At 35.8% G+C, this 13,855-nt stretch overlaps 1 long non-coding RNA gene across 1 annotated transcript; it reads left to right on the forward strand.

The window, feature by feature from the left end:
- Positions 1-1,605: 1,605 nt before the first annotated feature.
- LOC123690373 lies at positions 1,606-4,533 on the forward strand. The gene is made up of 2 exons (XR_006751042.1): positions 1,606-2,128; positions 4,254-4,533. It is a non-coding gene; the product is annotated as an uncharacterized LOC123690373 (long non-coding RNA).
- Positions 4,534-13,855: the final 9,322 nt, after the last annotated feature.

Genomic DNA, 13,855 nt, shown 5'->3' on the forward strand with positions numbered 1-13,855 from the left:
TTATACCTATCCTAAAAAATGAATTAAAGTATTTATTTTACCTATTAACTATAATTCTACCTACTACTAACTTATGCTAAACTAATAATAACAACCAAAACAACTAAGTAAATAACACAAAATGCTTATCCAAGAAACCCTAAACACCAATGAAAACGTAAAGAAAGCGAATACGTTGCAGCTCAAAATTGTAGATATCGCATGCGTCCGCCAACGACGTCTGCCCTCACGTGTCTGCCCGTTCGGGTAAGCATACTTTGTGATCTACACTCCTCCCACCGAGCCATCCGCGTCCCCCGCACGTCTTTGCCGCCGCGCCGCGCAGCGCGCCCGCGCCCGCCAGCCCCGCCACACCACACCATGCATCGTCACACTCACACATTCATAGTGTATAGGCCGATGGGCCTGATGGACATGTCAGGCAGAAAGTATTCTAAAAGCTGGCTAGGAGTATTTGAATTATGCGATACATAACTGCACCCCGCGTTTTCACCCGCATAATTCCGGGATCGGGATAAAAAGTAAAGATGTCCTTTCCCAAGGTTCCATCTATCTCTATACCAAAATTCATCAAAATCGGTTCAGCGGTTTAGGCGTGAAAACGAAACAGACAGACTGTTATGTCTTTCCCCAAGGTTCCATCTATCTCTATACCATAATTCATTTAGTAGGCATATACGATACATAACTGCACCCTGCGTTATCTATCACCCGTATAATTCCGGGATCGGGATCGGGATCTGGATAAAAAGTACCCTATGTCCTTTCCCAAGGTTCCACCTATCTCTATACCAAAATTCATCAAAATCGGTTCGGCGGTTTAGGCGACAGACAGACAGAGTTACTTTCGCATTTATAATATTAGTAGGGATACATATCCGGTGTAGAGATTCTCTTTAGGGAATAATTTAATTTCTTTTTTGTAGGGATTTTCTTCGCCGAGAAAAACTATACGCTGGTACAAAAAAGTTATTTTTCTTCTATTGGACACTGATGTGTGGAATTTTTATTATTTATACAGAAAATTTGTACTACAAAATTCAAAATATGAGTTGTCTACGTATCGAGAGGGATTGAAAAAAAAATTAAATAGACTTGAAAGAAAACTGCAAGGCATAAGACAGATCAGATCTAAGAAAACATAATAGCAGGAAACACAACAACCCTGACGAAAGTTTAGGAATCACTGGCCCAAACGCCAGCCTGCACCTGAAAATTCAAAGAAAAAATTCTCATTTCTGATATATATATATGGAGATATGCTTGCACCATATCTCTTGTACGCAAAAATGAGTACAAAGATATGGTGCAAGCATATCTCTAAAACGCCCATAACAATGAAAATCCAAACCCACACCAGTAAGCACAGAACAAATACTTGATAATATAGAACAGCAACGTCAGTCGGTCGAACCCGAGTCCCCAAATGTTGAGCGATCGAGTACTCCGACGTCCTGCGTGAATCCGGTTGAAATAACGGAAAACCCCGATGACGAAGCGTGTGCAACGAATGTGATCGATGACTTGCTCGAAAGAGTGAGGAAGAGAGAAGCATATCGGGGCCGTTGTAGGAGGGGTGAGTACGTGGAGCGTCAGTACACTTAAATAGAAGTAATTATTATTCTAAGAGTAATTATAAGAAAAGTGATGAGGTGACACAGAATGACAAGACCAGGCATAACCAAGTTGTTTAATGGATTCAAGTGGAAAAAATAAGCTGAAATTCATAAGTTTCAACTGTAAATCTGTGACTCGGTCGGTGGACGGCATCAGGGATTTATGTCAAAACGCAGATATAGTGGCACTTCAAGAAACTTGGTTGATGCCACATGATATTCCGTTCCTGGGCAGTATTCACGAAGATTTTGAATACACGGGAAAGTCTGCAGTGGATACTAGTGCGGGTATTGTGCGAGGTAGGCCGTATGGTGGTGTCGCTATTCTCTGGCGTAAAAGCTTATGTCCATCTGTGTCAGTGATTCAGTGTAAAAGCGATCGTCTAGCGGCCATAAAATTAGTGTTACCTGAGCATTCGCTTCTAGTGTTTTCGGTATATATGCCTACGGACTCGGCTGAAAATCTTATTGAGTATACCGAATGCCTAGGTGAGATTGCTGCTATTGTGGAGGTATGTAATATTGACTCTGTATTTGCTTTGGGCGATTATAATGCTCATCCTGGTGAACGTTTTGGTTTGGAACTTGATGATTTTTGTTTAGAACAAAAGTGGCGATGTGCAGATTTAGAGCTGCTAGGTCGTGATTCTAACAACTACACATATGTAAGTGATATACAGGGCACAACAAGGTGGTTAGATCACTGTGTGGTGTCAGAGGTTGAGCGGAAGGCTGTAAAAAATGTTAAAATTTGTTATGACATTTATTGGTCTGACCATATCCCATTTGAAATTCATTGTGACATTAATGTATTAGGTTCTAAAATGATGAGCAATATAGAAACCTATAATCCTATTAAGTGGGGCCATAGAAACCCCCAACAAATAGCTTGTTATAAAGAATATTGTAATAGTAAATTAAGAGATCTTGACTTCCCGATTGAGTTAAGAGAATGCAGTGACAAATTTTGTGACAATTCTGAGCATTTAAAAATTATTGACAATTTATATGACAAAATTATTAGTATATTATTGGAGTCATCAAAACTTAGTTACAACATTCGGTCCAATAAGAAACATGTGATAGGATGGAATAAGCACGTTAGACAGGCTCATATGCAGGCTCGGTTAAGTTTTCAAAACTGGGACTTACAAGGTAAGCCCAAGGTTGGTCCAGTCTATGAAACAATGTTGGCAACAAGAAAAGAGTTTAAAAGTAAGTTAAAATGGTGTCAGAATAATAAAGAACAGATAAAGATGGATATCATTGCATCACATCATTCAAATAAAAATTTTGCAAAATTTTGGAAGGAAGCAAATAAATTTAATCTTAAGCCGGGCTTGCCTGTGAGCGTGGGAGGTGTTAGTGATCCTAAACAAATTGCAGAACTTTTTAAAGGTCATTTCAAAGTAGAGTCCACGCTGAAATCATATAAGGAACTGTCATACTCTAGAGATTGCACTAATAAGCCTCAAGTCCTCTTCACTACTAGTCAGGTCGATGCTGCAGTGAAAGGTATGGCACGTGGCAGGTCGCCGGGCCATGACTCTCTTAGCATTGAACATCTACAGCATGCGGGTGTTCATTTGCCTCGAGTGCTTTCCATGCTTTTCAACTTCTGTCTGCGGCACACATATTTACCTAGTAGTATGATGAGAACGTTGGTGGTGCCAATTGTAAAAAATCGTACGGGTGATATGTCCGATATCAATAATTACAGACCAATTTCATTGGCCACGATTGTTGCTCGGGTGCTGGATAGTGTGCTGGACAAACACCTTAATAAACATCTTTGTCTCCATGATGCGCAGTTTGGCTTTAAGACAGGACTTTCCACTGAAACAGCTGTGCTTTGTCTTAAGCACACTGTCAGGTATTATACAGACAGGAAAACACCTGTTTATGCATGTTTCCTTGACCTGTCCAAGGCCTTCGACCTAGTGTCTTATGGAAAGCTATGGCAGAAGCTGTACGAAGACACAACTTTACCTTGTGAGCTTATAGAATTGTTTAAGTTTTGGTATGGGTCTCAAGAAAATGTTGTGCGGTGGGCAGGATCACTATCACAAACATACAGAATGGAGTGTGGAGTAAGACAGGGGGGGATAACGTCAACAAAGCTCTTCAATCTGTATATGGACAGGCTGATTGGTGAGCTCAATGACTCCATGGTAGGATGCTCTATAGATGGGATGATCATCAACAATATAAGCTACGCTGATGATATGGTGTTGTTGAGCCCATCAATCAGTGCCCTAAGAAAACTTTTGAGCATTTGTGAGCGTTATGCGGAGGCCCATGGTCTCAGATACAACGCTGCTAAGAGTGAGTTGCTTATATTTAAGGCGGGAACTAAACAGCAACAACAAATACCGCCTGTCTCTCTTGGAGGCTGAGTACTCAAAGTAGTTTCTAGTTTTAAGTATCTGGGACACTGGGTCACTGATTCACTGAGTGACGATATGGATGTTGAAAGGCAGCGAAGGGCGCTGGCTGTCAGGAGTAACATGTTGATTCGTAGGTTTGCTAAATGCTATTTAGGGCCTATTGCCAGAGATTTTACACATGCAGCTTGTGGACCGACTATACTCAACGGGCATTCAGCGCTCTTCGCATACAGTATAATAATGCTTTCAGGATGCTGCTGGGGCTGCCGCGTTTTTGTAGCGCATCAGGCATGTTTGCGGAAGCGCGAATAGATGATTTTCCATCTATAATTCGTAAACGAGTGGCGTCTCTGATGTGCCGTGTGAGTGGCAGTGCGAGCAGCATTCTGCAAGTTGTCGCTCAAAGAATGGACGGTTCGATTCTCAAGCATTGGATCTCATCTCATGTTATGGCGTCGAACCGCTGTGCTAAGTAGTTTTAATTTATAATTAAAATATGGGATATGGTTGAACATAAATTTTTAATTAATGATATTTACTACTTTATCTTTATTAATGAATGAATAATTGACATGAAATTGAATCTGAATTATCATAATTGTGATTTTAATGTATTGTACTAACATAGCTATTAAGTAAACTGTTACTAACAAATAATTATGGAACCTTGTTTTCTGATAATAAATGAATATATATAATAATTATTCATCATCATGGTTAAATGTTTTAAGTGCGCGAAGACAGTTACCAAAAAAAATAAAATAAAATGGCGCTTGTGCATCCATAACTACGGAACATCTAAGCGCGCTCGTGGCTACTGACTCAGTAGACTGGAAATGTCGCAATTGTGCGGGTGGTGTCAAACCTAAACGTCTATCCTGCATCCTACCTGATGCCGATGAAGAGGATAATACGGATAACGAATCCGTATCTAATTTGGCGCAAAACAACGTTACACAAAAGATTCTTCACGATATACGGCAGTCGGAGAAATAATTACGTCGCAGCTGCAATCTACCCTACAATTCTACTCGGATAAAATTGACGAGTATGAGGAAAAAATTGCATTGTACGAATCCAGCATCAAAATTGTTGAAGACCAATGCCAAGACCTGAAAAATTGTGTAAAAAATTCAATGCTCAAACATGAGACCTTGGAACAAAGAATCAATACTATGGAGCAATTACAAATGTCAAACCAAATTGAAATATGCGGAATCAAAGAAGCGGCAGATGAGGATCCCGTGGACATATCCAGTAAAATCTGCTCCAAGCTGCAACAAAATCCTAAAGTATTAATTAAAGCTTATAGGAAGGCGGGAAGAAAAAACCGGGCCGCTACCACCGACAAAGAACCCTCCCCCCCTATAGTGGTTGTCATGCAAGATGGAAGCCGAGATAAGTGGCTAGAGGCTGCACGGACAATCCAGCTCAACTGTACAGACCTAAGAAGAGAGGATACATCCATGATCTTCATACGGGAAGCCCTAACTCCCAACTCAGCATTTCTATTATGGAAAGCTAAAAAAGAGCTAAAGGAGACTAAAATGTATAGATTTATCTGGTTTAAAAATGGCCAAATATTAGCAAAAAAGGAAGAAAAGGAAAAAACTAATGTAATTCGATCGCTCAACGACATTGAAAGGTTAAAAGAGAAATCGGTAAAGTAAGTAAGAGTACAATTCTACAACTACCGTATAAATAACATGCATTGATTTATGTACTAAAAATGGCTGAATATATAATCAAATCTATTCATGAATTAAATAACACGTCATGGAATGAGTTTATTCAAGATATAAAATTAACTCGAGACAAAGAACAATTAATTGCATTAAGTGTAAACATCAGACCCCTTATCAAAAACTTCGCACAATTAGAATTAATAGTGACGAGCAGTAGCAGCACCGTACACGTCGTCGTGATCACAGAGGCGAATATCACAGATACATCCAAAACATTATTTCAACTTCAAGACTATGAAATGTACTCCGAACTGCGCCATGCCAAAAAGGGAGGCGGCATCCTAGTGTATGTGCATAAAAGCGTGTCATTTACAAGATTCAAAATAAGCAACCTCAGCTACGAGTGTATTTTTGGTGAAATTAAGACGTGTTATAATTATAAGATTGGTTTGTGTGCTATTTATAGACCTCCAGACAGGAACAAAAACATTTTTATTAAGGAAATTAAAAGAATGATATCAAAATACCCTGAAAAATATAACTTTGTAATATTAGGCGACATTAACATAGATATCAAGATGTCAAACCCACACGTACAACAATATTTAAACCTGACGTATGAATCAGGCTTAGAGTGCGGCATTAGTCAGTACACTCGGGTAGAAACCAAAGGTAACATAATTACAAGGTCGTGTATAGATCATATCTTCTTACGTAATGTAAATAGTAGTAACACAAAAACATCCGTTATCCAAAATGCACTGGCTGATCATCACATTACCGGTTTATCTATTGTGAATAACAACCACCGCACACAACCACAAAACACTTATAAATTAATAACTCAACAAGACAATAAAAAAATACAACACGAACTATATAACATAGACTGGACCGCAGGCTTAGCCCACACAAACCCAATTGATATTCTAAACTTCATTATAAAGAAATTTACAAACGTATACAATAATTGCAAAAAAGTAGTTAAATTTAAAGTAGGCAAAAGACATCAATGTGTATGGATGACAAACAAAATAAATTATATGTGCGCTGAAAGACGTAAACTATTCCTAATTTGGAAAGGGGATGAAAGTAACTTAAAAAATAGACTATTATATAATATTTACAGAAATAAAACAAATAAATATATTAACAACGTTAAAAACCATTACTATAAGAAAGAAATAACTTTAATAATACTTTTTTTTATTAATTTACTGTTTAGAATAGTTTTGAGTTAGTAACCAGTAAAGTTCTTAGTAGATTTTATGGAAATAAAATTTTTTTCACACAAAGTTTTTTACTAATAATAATAATAATCCAGTAACGAATAAAAAACAACATTGTTATTCTATAATAATGCTGCTAATTAGGCAAACGAGCATTATAATTGTGGTAATTGTAAATGACACCAATGCTCTTATAACGAAATGTTTAGCGGAATAGTGACACTATGGGGGTCTTTTTTAAAAAAACCTTTGATTTTGTTATACAAACCCCAGTTTATCAATATAATTTTACTAGAAATTAAAAGAAGGTTTAATGCTTAAACTCCAATGCAGAAAAAATAATCCATAATTTACTTTTAAAATTGTTTTCTGAGCCTTTACTTTTTTACAAAACTTAAACGCGAATTCCCAAAAACTGTGGATTTCGTTTAATGACGGTTTGGTTTTCAAGGTGCGATATTATCATTAAAGTGGTATAGACATATTTCCGGCACTTTGTTTGTATCTAGAAATGTTGGCGTATGACTGTACTTTATGCTATAAAATAAGATACTATGTAAGTGTTAAATTAATTATGTAATCAAACAGTCGAGTAGCAGCGACCACACCATGCCGCACTTAAATCTGTTGGTTTCAGCGCATGGTTATTTGCATGTACCCTCATGTATTTTTTTATCACATGTATTGAATAAATAAAAAAAAAATATCATAATGAATGGACACAATCCAGGATCAATAAAGACGAAAAAGATATTCAAAATATAATAAAGTATATTATTGCCTGCAACCCTTATAATGATAACGCGAATCGCGCTTCGAAATATTTACACTGGTGAACTTGCTGAAGAATCTTCTGTGCAATGTTTGCTAAATATACAGGAAAATGGAGAGGCTCTGTTAAGAACGTACTGTTATATCATAGCCTTTGTTAAATGAAACGAGTATTTTATTTAATCACTGTGCTAATTATATTTTAATGTTAACCAGACAATAGCGAAAAAGGAAGTAAGCTTAATTATATTACCCAGAGCAAATCATAGATACCAGATATAACATAGACAATAAGTAATGTATTCTATAATAATTGCTGAAGGCACCAAATTTACATTCCATAGACTAACACTCCTACTAAATTTGAGCCTTCTATTAAAGCTTACAAATGAAAACCAAACATTAAATAGCTTAGTTATAAAACTTTATATAAAAATACTTGAGCAACACAGTAATATGATAGCTTTACATTTTTTTTTTTTTTTTTTTTTGGTTTCTCAATCACACCAAGTTTCTCTCTGAAATATTGAAATTTTACTTTACATAGAGCTTTTGTAAATATATCAGCTAACTGACTATTAGTACTAACATATTTCAAATCTATCAATTTTTGTGCGTATTTTTCTTTTACAAAGTTATACTTAATATCAATATGTTTACATCGTTTATGAAAATCATTATTCTTGATCAAACAAATAGCACTTTGATTATCTATATGAAGATTAATACAACTCTGTTTATATTCGTTAATATCAAGCATTAACTGCCGAACCCAGAGAGCTTCTTTTGTAGCACAGCAGGATGCCATAAACTCTGCCTCAGTGGTAGACAGAGCGACGGTTGATTGTCGTTGAGTGCTCCACGTCACTGCTGCTCCATTTTTCATGAAGATGTAACCAGTGATAGACCTTCTGGTGTCAGGATCATTGGCATAGTCGGCATCAGAGTAACATTCAAGTATGTTACTTTGAGTTGATCTGAAACAGAGTCCAAAATGTTTTGTTTCTTTTAAATACTTAAAAATACGCTTTACCGCATTACAATGCATCTGATCATAATTATTGAGGAAGCGAGCAACTGTCGACACTGCATACATGATGTCAGGTCTGCTCACTATTGCAGCAAATATGAGAGAACCCACAGCTTCTCTGTAAGGAATGTGTTTGTTGTTGCTATCAGACTCAGTGCTTTTTACCAAAGTAACATGCGGATCAGCAGACTTACAGCCTTGCACCCTATGTGGCTGACATACTAGCACCTTCTGTTTAGTCAGCACTTCTCAACCGAGAGGTAAAATGATAATTAAAATATGAAATCAGTTCGGTATCATCCTTCGTCGCGCACACACATTTGTTGGCTTTCATTATATTGTGTAATCTTTATAATTAAATAAAAGTTCCATTGTATCGTGAACTCGTCTTTCTTTTTTTAAAATCCCAATTACTGGGATACTTCTAACAGTACGAAGATGAGCGATTCGTACTCAAAAGCAAAAATTTATCTGATCCTATTAAAAAAAAAAAATTTAGCAATTTTGTAACTCATTCACAAAAACAAAACAAGAGTACTTCTAATAAAAAGTTACAAGATGCAACAGATGTAAGTTGTGTTGTTTTTGTTTTGTTTTAAATGTTCAGAAAACATTTTTGTTGGCTAATCAACGTGGATTTGATGCAAAAATTTTAGCATCTTTCGAAATTTTGAATTACTGCAAGTACCTTTTTGACGCTGAAGGGTTTTACAGGAAATCTCCAAAATCACAACTCGCCCTTGAAATTGAAAATAATCATAAGTGTGGTACTAACACGCGGCAGGATATTTTAAATCTACCTTTTTCAAAAATTTACATTGTTAATGGTATGGCACTTGTTCATCGAATCCAATTAAAAAATTTCAGCACATTTGGCGATTTTGCTCAAGCTTTTTTCAATAGAATTCAGAATCTTTTTTCGCAACCAAATGTAAAACGAGTTGATATTGTATTTGACAGATATGATGATATTTCAATAAAATACTTGGAATCAACGTTACGGAGTAAAGGTCAAATGATGAAAAATTTCATAATTTCAAATGAGCACACCAAAATTCCAGCTAATTGTAATAATTTCTTTTCAAGCACTGAAAATAAGTTACAGCTTGTTCGATTTCTATGTATTGCTGCCCCTAGATATGCACAAGTAAATGAAGATTGCGAGTTATATATTTGTGGAGGATTTGAAGATCCAACAAAATGTTTCAAACTGCAAGGTTCTTCATTTTTTGAAGTACCTGACTTGAATTCTAACCATTTAGAAGCGGATTCACGGATGTTTGGTCATATATTTTACGCAGTGAAAATCAAACTTGGCCATATCATAATCATTTGCGCTGATACAGATGTTTTCATTCTCGGAATTTACTTCTGGAACAAGCTTGCACGTCTAGGCTGTTTAGGTCTATGGTTCGACGGTTCCTATAAGAAAAAATTCATTTCAGGATGTCATCTGGCTGCTCAATCCCTTGGAGAAAATATTTGTGGTATTTTGCCAGCATTACACGCTCTGAGTGGTTGCGATTCGACTAGCAGATTCGGCTCGAAAAAAAATGCTTTAAACGCTGCATCGTTGGATTTTGTACAAGAAGCTTTAAAGCATTTGGGAAATCCGTACCTAAGTGTCGAACAGCTAAAAGAATTGGAAAACATTTGCACCTATCTTTTTTCAAAAAAAAATTCAACGGCTGATGAACTTCGGTAAAAATTAATTTCCCAAAATATCGGTTTCGGCTTAAATTTATTAAAAGTTATTAGCACATCAGATGCTCTACATTTACATCTATTGAGAGCTTCAGCACAAACATATGTATGGGTGAATGCTGACGAAACTTTACTACAGCCTATTGATTACACCTTCTTAGGCTATGAAAGGAAAGATGATAAATTATACCCACGACAAATGACTAAGCAACCACTGCCGGAATTGTTGATTCTTTAAGGAGTGTTATATTGTGATTAAAATAAACACAGTTAAAAGTCAAGTCACTGTATATTAATTATTTCCCTATTTATATTAGGTCGACGGGCACCCGGGACGCGACCGGTAAACGACTAACAAACCCAATGATACGTCACTGCGCGTTCGACATAAACGCTGACGCTACAATTCAACCCTGTAAATGTACATCCAATTGTAAAACAACTCTTGTAAAAAATTACAGATTGATTGTATTGCGTTATGCAAATGCATAAATAACGATTGTCAAAATAAAAAAGATTGATGATTATACTTATTTTTATGATATGTTTGAATTTGCTTTTTTGTATTAAATAATTTTTTTTAACAATAATTTTTGTTTTTATTATTAATTTTTCTGTTTTTTTTTCCACTTGACTAGCTATAAGTATCTTTAATTATAAAAAAAAAATTGATATTGCCGTTAATACAATTATTTTAATGATACCAAAGCATATGTTCAGTCCATTTACTTGATGTCTAAGGGGGTGGGGTGTAAAAAAAAATTGGACCAATACAACTTGTTCGGAATAGAATCATTTTTAGTTTATAAAATTAATTGAGGGCCATGAGGGTGGTCCCAAAAATATTTTTAACTCGGCTGATCCGCGCATACGCATTGTTAATGAGTCGTGGTTGAACATTCGTTGCGTAAAGTTAGATGCAATTTTATAGTGTTTTTTTTTGTGCATCACTTGCTAATAGTTTCGTCCTCCATTAAAACCTATAGGGCGATTCCGCTATAGACGATTTTTGACATGAATTTCTAAATCACGCTATTTGTTACTTTTTTTTATATCGGTACAAAGAAAAAGGTATAAATTTATTAAAACATTTTTTATTTTTTATTTTACTTCATATTTAAATTTTTGGCGCGCTTGGAAACATTATCATTCGAAGAATTGGCTGAATCTGCAAAATCACAACGTGGCAACACTGGCACGAAAGAGCTGTTACCGACAGTTTCAGTTTATGTTCTACCGGCTAAATGTGTAGTGAAAATATTGTTTTATTCTTATGTGCAAAAAAATGTAAGTACTTGTTGTTATTTTTTAAGCATTATTGAATATAAAAAGTCACTGTTAGCTTGTTGCACCCGCGATACAAAAGATATAAAAGTTTGTGTTTTTCACAGAAATGAAATCCTATAGTTTTCAAACTTTGTAAAAGTAAAAAAAAATCAAAGGCAAACGTATTTAAATCGTTTTTAGGAGTATAATGTTAGTTGGATTGAAATTTACTTAAACTTAAATTGGTTGCACCCGCGATCGTGATGTTAGGATCGCGGGTGCAACTCTTTGACAAGTAACCGTATTGCCTGATTTATCACATATTTTATTTTTTTGTTATGCTTTAAATAATAATAATAATATGGTGTGCATGATTGGTGACAAATATGTAATGTGTGGTTATATTATATTCCGTATTTTTTTACAGATTTGGCACGCAGTCTGTCTAAAAACATTTTCTTTATATTCGTAGCAAAAGAAGAAGTTAAAGAAAAGATGGCCATGTTGGATGCTAAATGAGAAGCACTGAAAAATATTCCAGGCATTCAATAAAAACATTTCTTCCAACCTGAAGTTGGGAATGATAGTATTTCCGTGGCGCGAACTTCACTGTCTCATCTCATATGCAGACTAGTTTTGAAATCTCCGAAAACCACTACTGAAACAAAAAGTGATTGGGATGACGATGACTTGGAACCTCTTACAAATAAAATACAAGAAGGAAATCTCTGTCCTTCAGTATCAGATCAGAGTAAATCTTTTGTCCCACTTAAAACAAAATTGCGCATTTCAGATGTTTTCAGACGACGAATATCCTCTTCAACCCTCAAAAATACTCGCAGAAGCATGCCCTGAAACTGGTTCTGCCTGTGCTGATGTCTTACCAAGAGATATTAGCGCTGGTTTTTACGTGCTCGTGTAATTGCTCTGTAAGTCTGGCAAAAAAAGTACTCAATACCGCTATGTAGGGGTGTGTCAGAGCGATATGGACGAAGATGGAGAGGTTAGAGTACAATTCCTGACGACGGTTTATGGCAAGCATTTCACTGAAATTGTTAATGACATAGCAGACGTACGATTTTAAGATATTATCGCGAAGTTGGAAGCTCCAAAGAAAAAGATTGACGGAAAAAATACGTTTGTAGAATATTCGGCGAATATAGACGTATTTGAAATGAAATAATTAATATAAGTGACAAAGAAGTGTTCTGATTAGTAATAAACATTGATTGATATCTTATTTTATTCCTGTAAAGGTTTTATTGATGTTTGTATTCACTTAAATTAGACGGGTTGCACCCGCGATAATTTGATGTTGCACCCGCGATTGCTTTAAAAGTGAATAATTCTGTGTTTATTTTTGTTTCCTATAAAAAAATATATTTGTTTACTTGGTTAGTTTAACGCCTTACGAAATACGAAGGCATAACATAATAAAAGTTTCACAATTAACAGACTTTTGTGTTTTTGTTTAATGATCTAGAAAGACTCGGCCAACTTTGTTGCACCCGCGATAGGACTTTGAACCTCATTCCTGACTATATTAATTATTTCAATAAAATTCTTTTTTCGAAATATAAAGTGAACTTGTTGAAACGTAGCACTTACAAGAAGATGTTTATTTAAAATATTTTTGGTTTTATTATTATGAAACTTAACATGCGTCAAAATGTTGCACCCGCGATAATGGAATCACCCTATAGTGAGTGTTTTTGTGCGTGAACTATTATTGTAAGGCAAGTTCAACATCAGCCTAACATTTCTTGTTCCCAAAACTAACAATCTATCCATCCTTACGGCTGACGTGTTTTTTTGTGCCTTTCGCCCTAATAAGAAGCAATACCAGAGGTATGTACTCAGGACTTATTTTAGTATAAGATTACGTATCGACGGCCACCGAACCGTTCTTTGTGATACACAACTCCTGGCAACATTCGAAATCATAATTTGCATGCTTTTCTGAGTTCAAAACCATAAACCGAATGCGGTCCTCACATTTTGCATACTCAACTCCATCCAGCGCCCGGTCTATGTCAAAAATTGACCAACTATCTGTAGTTTTTCGATATATCTCGGTTACAATAATAATAAAATCTAAACTAAGATAAATTTGCGCGCCACTGTGTGTGGCAGAATATGCGAACGACTGACAATTGTACCACCTTGA

This window comes from Pieris rapae, chromosome 24 (assembly GCF_905147795.1).
Source record: "Pieris rapae chromosome 24, ilPieRapa1.1, whole genome shotgun sequence".
Taxonomy (NCBI): Eukaryota; Metazoa; Arthropoda; class Insecta; order Lepidoptera; family Pieridae; genus Pieris; species Pieris rapae.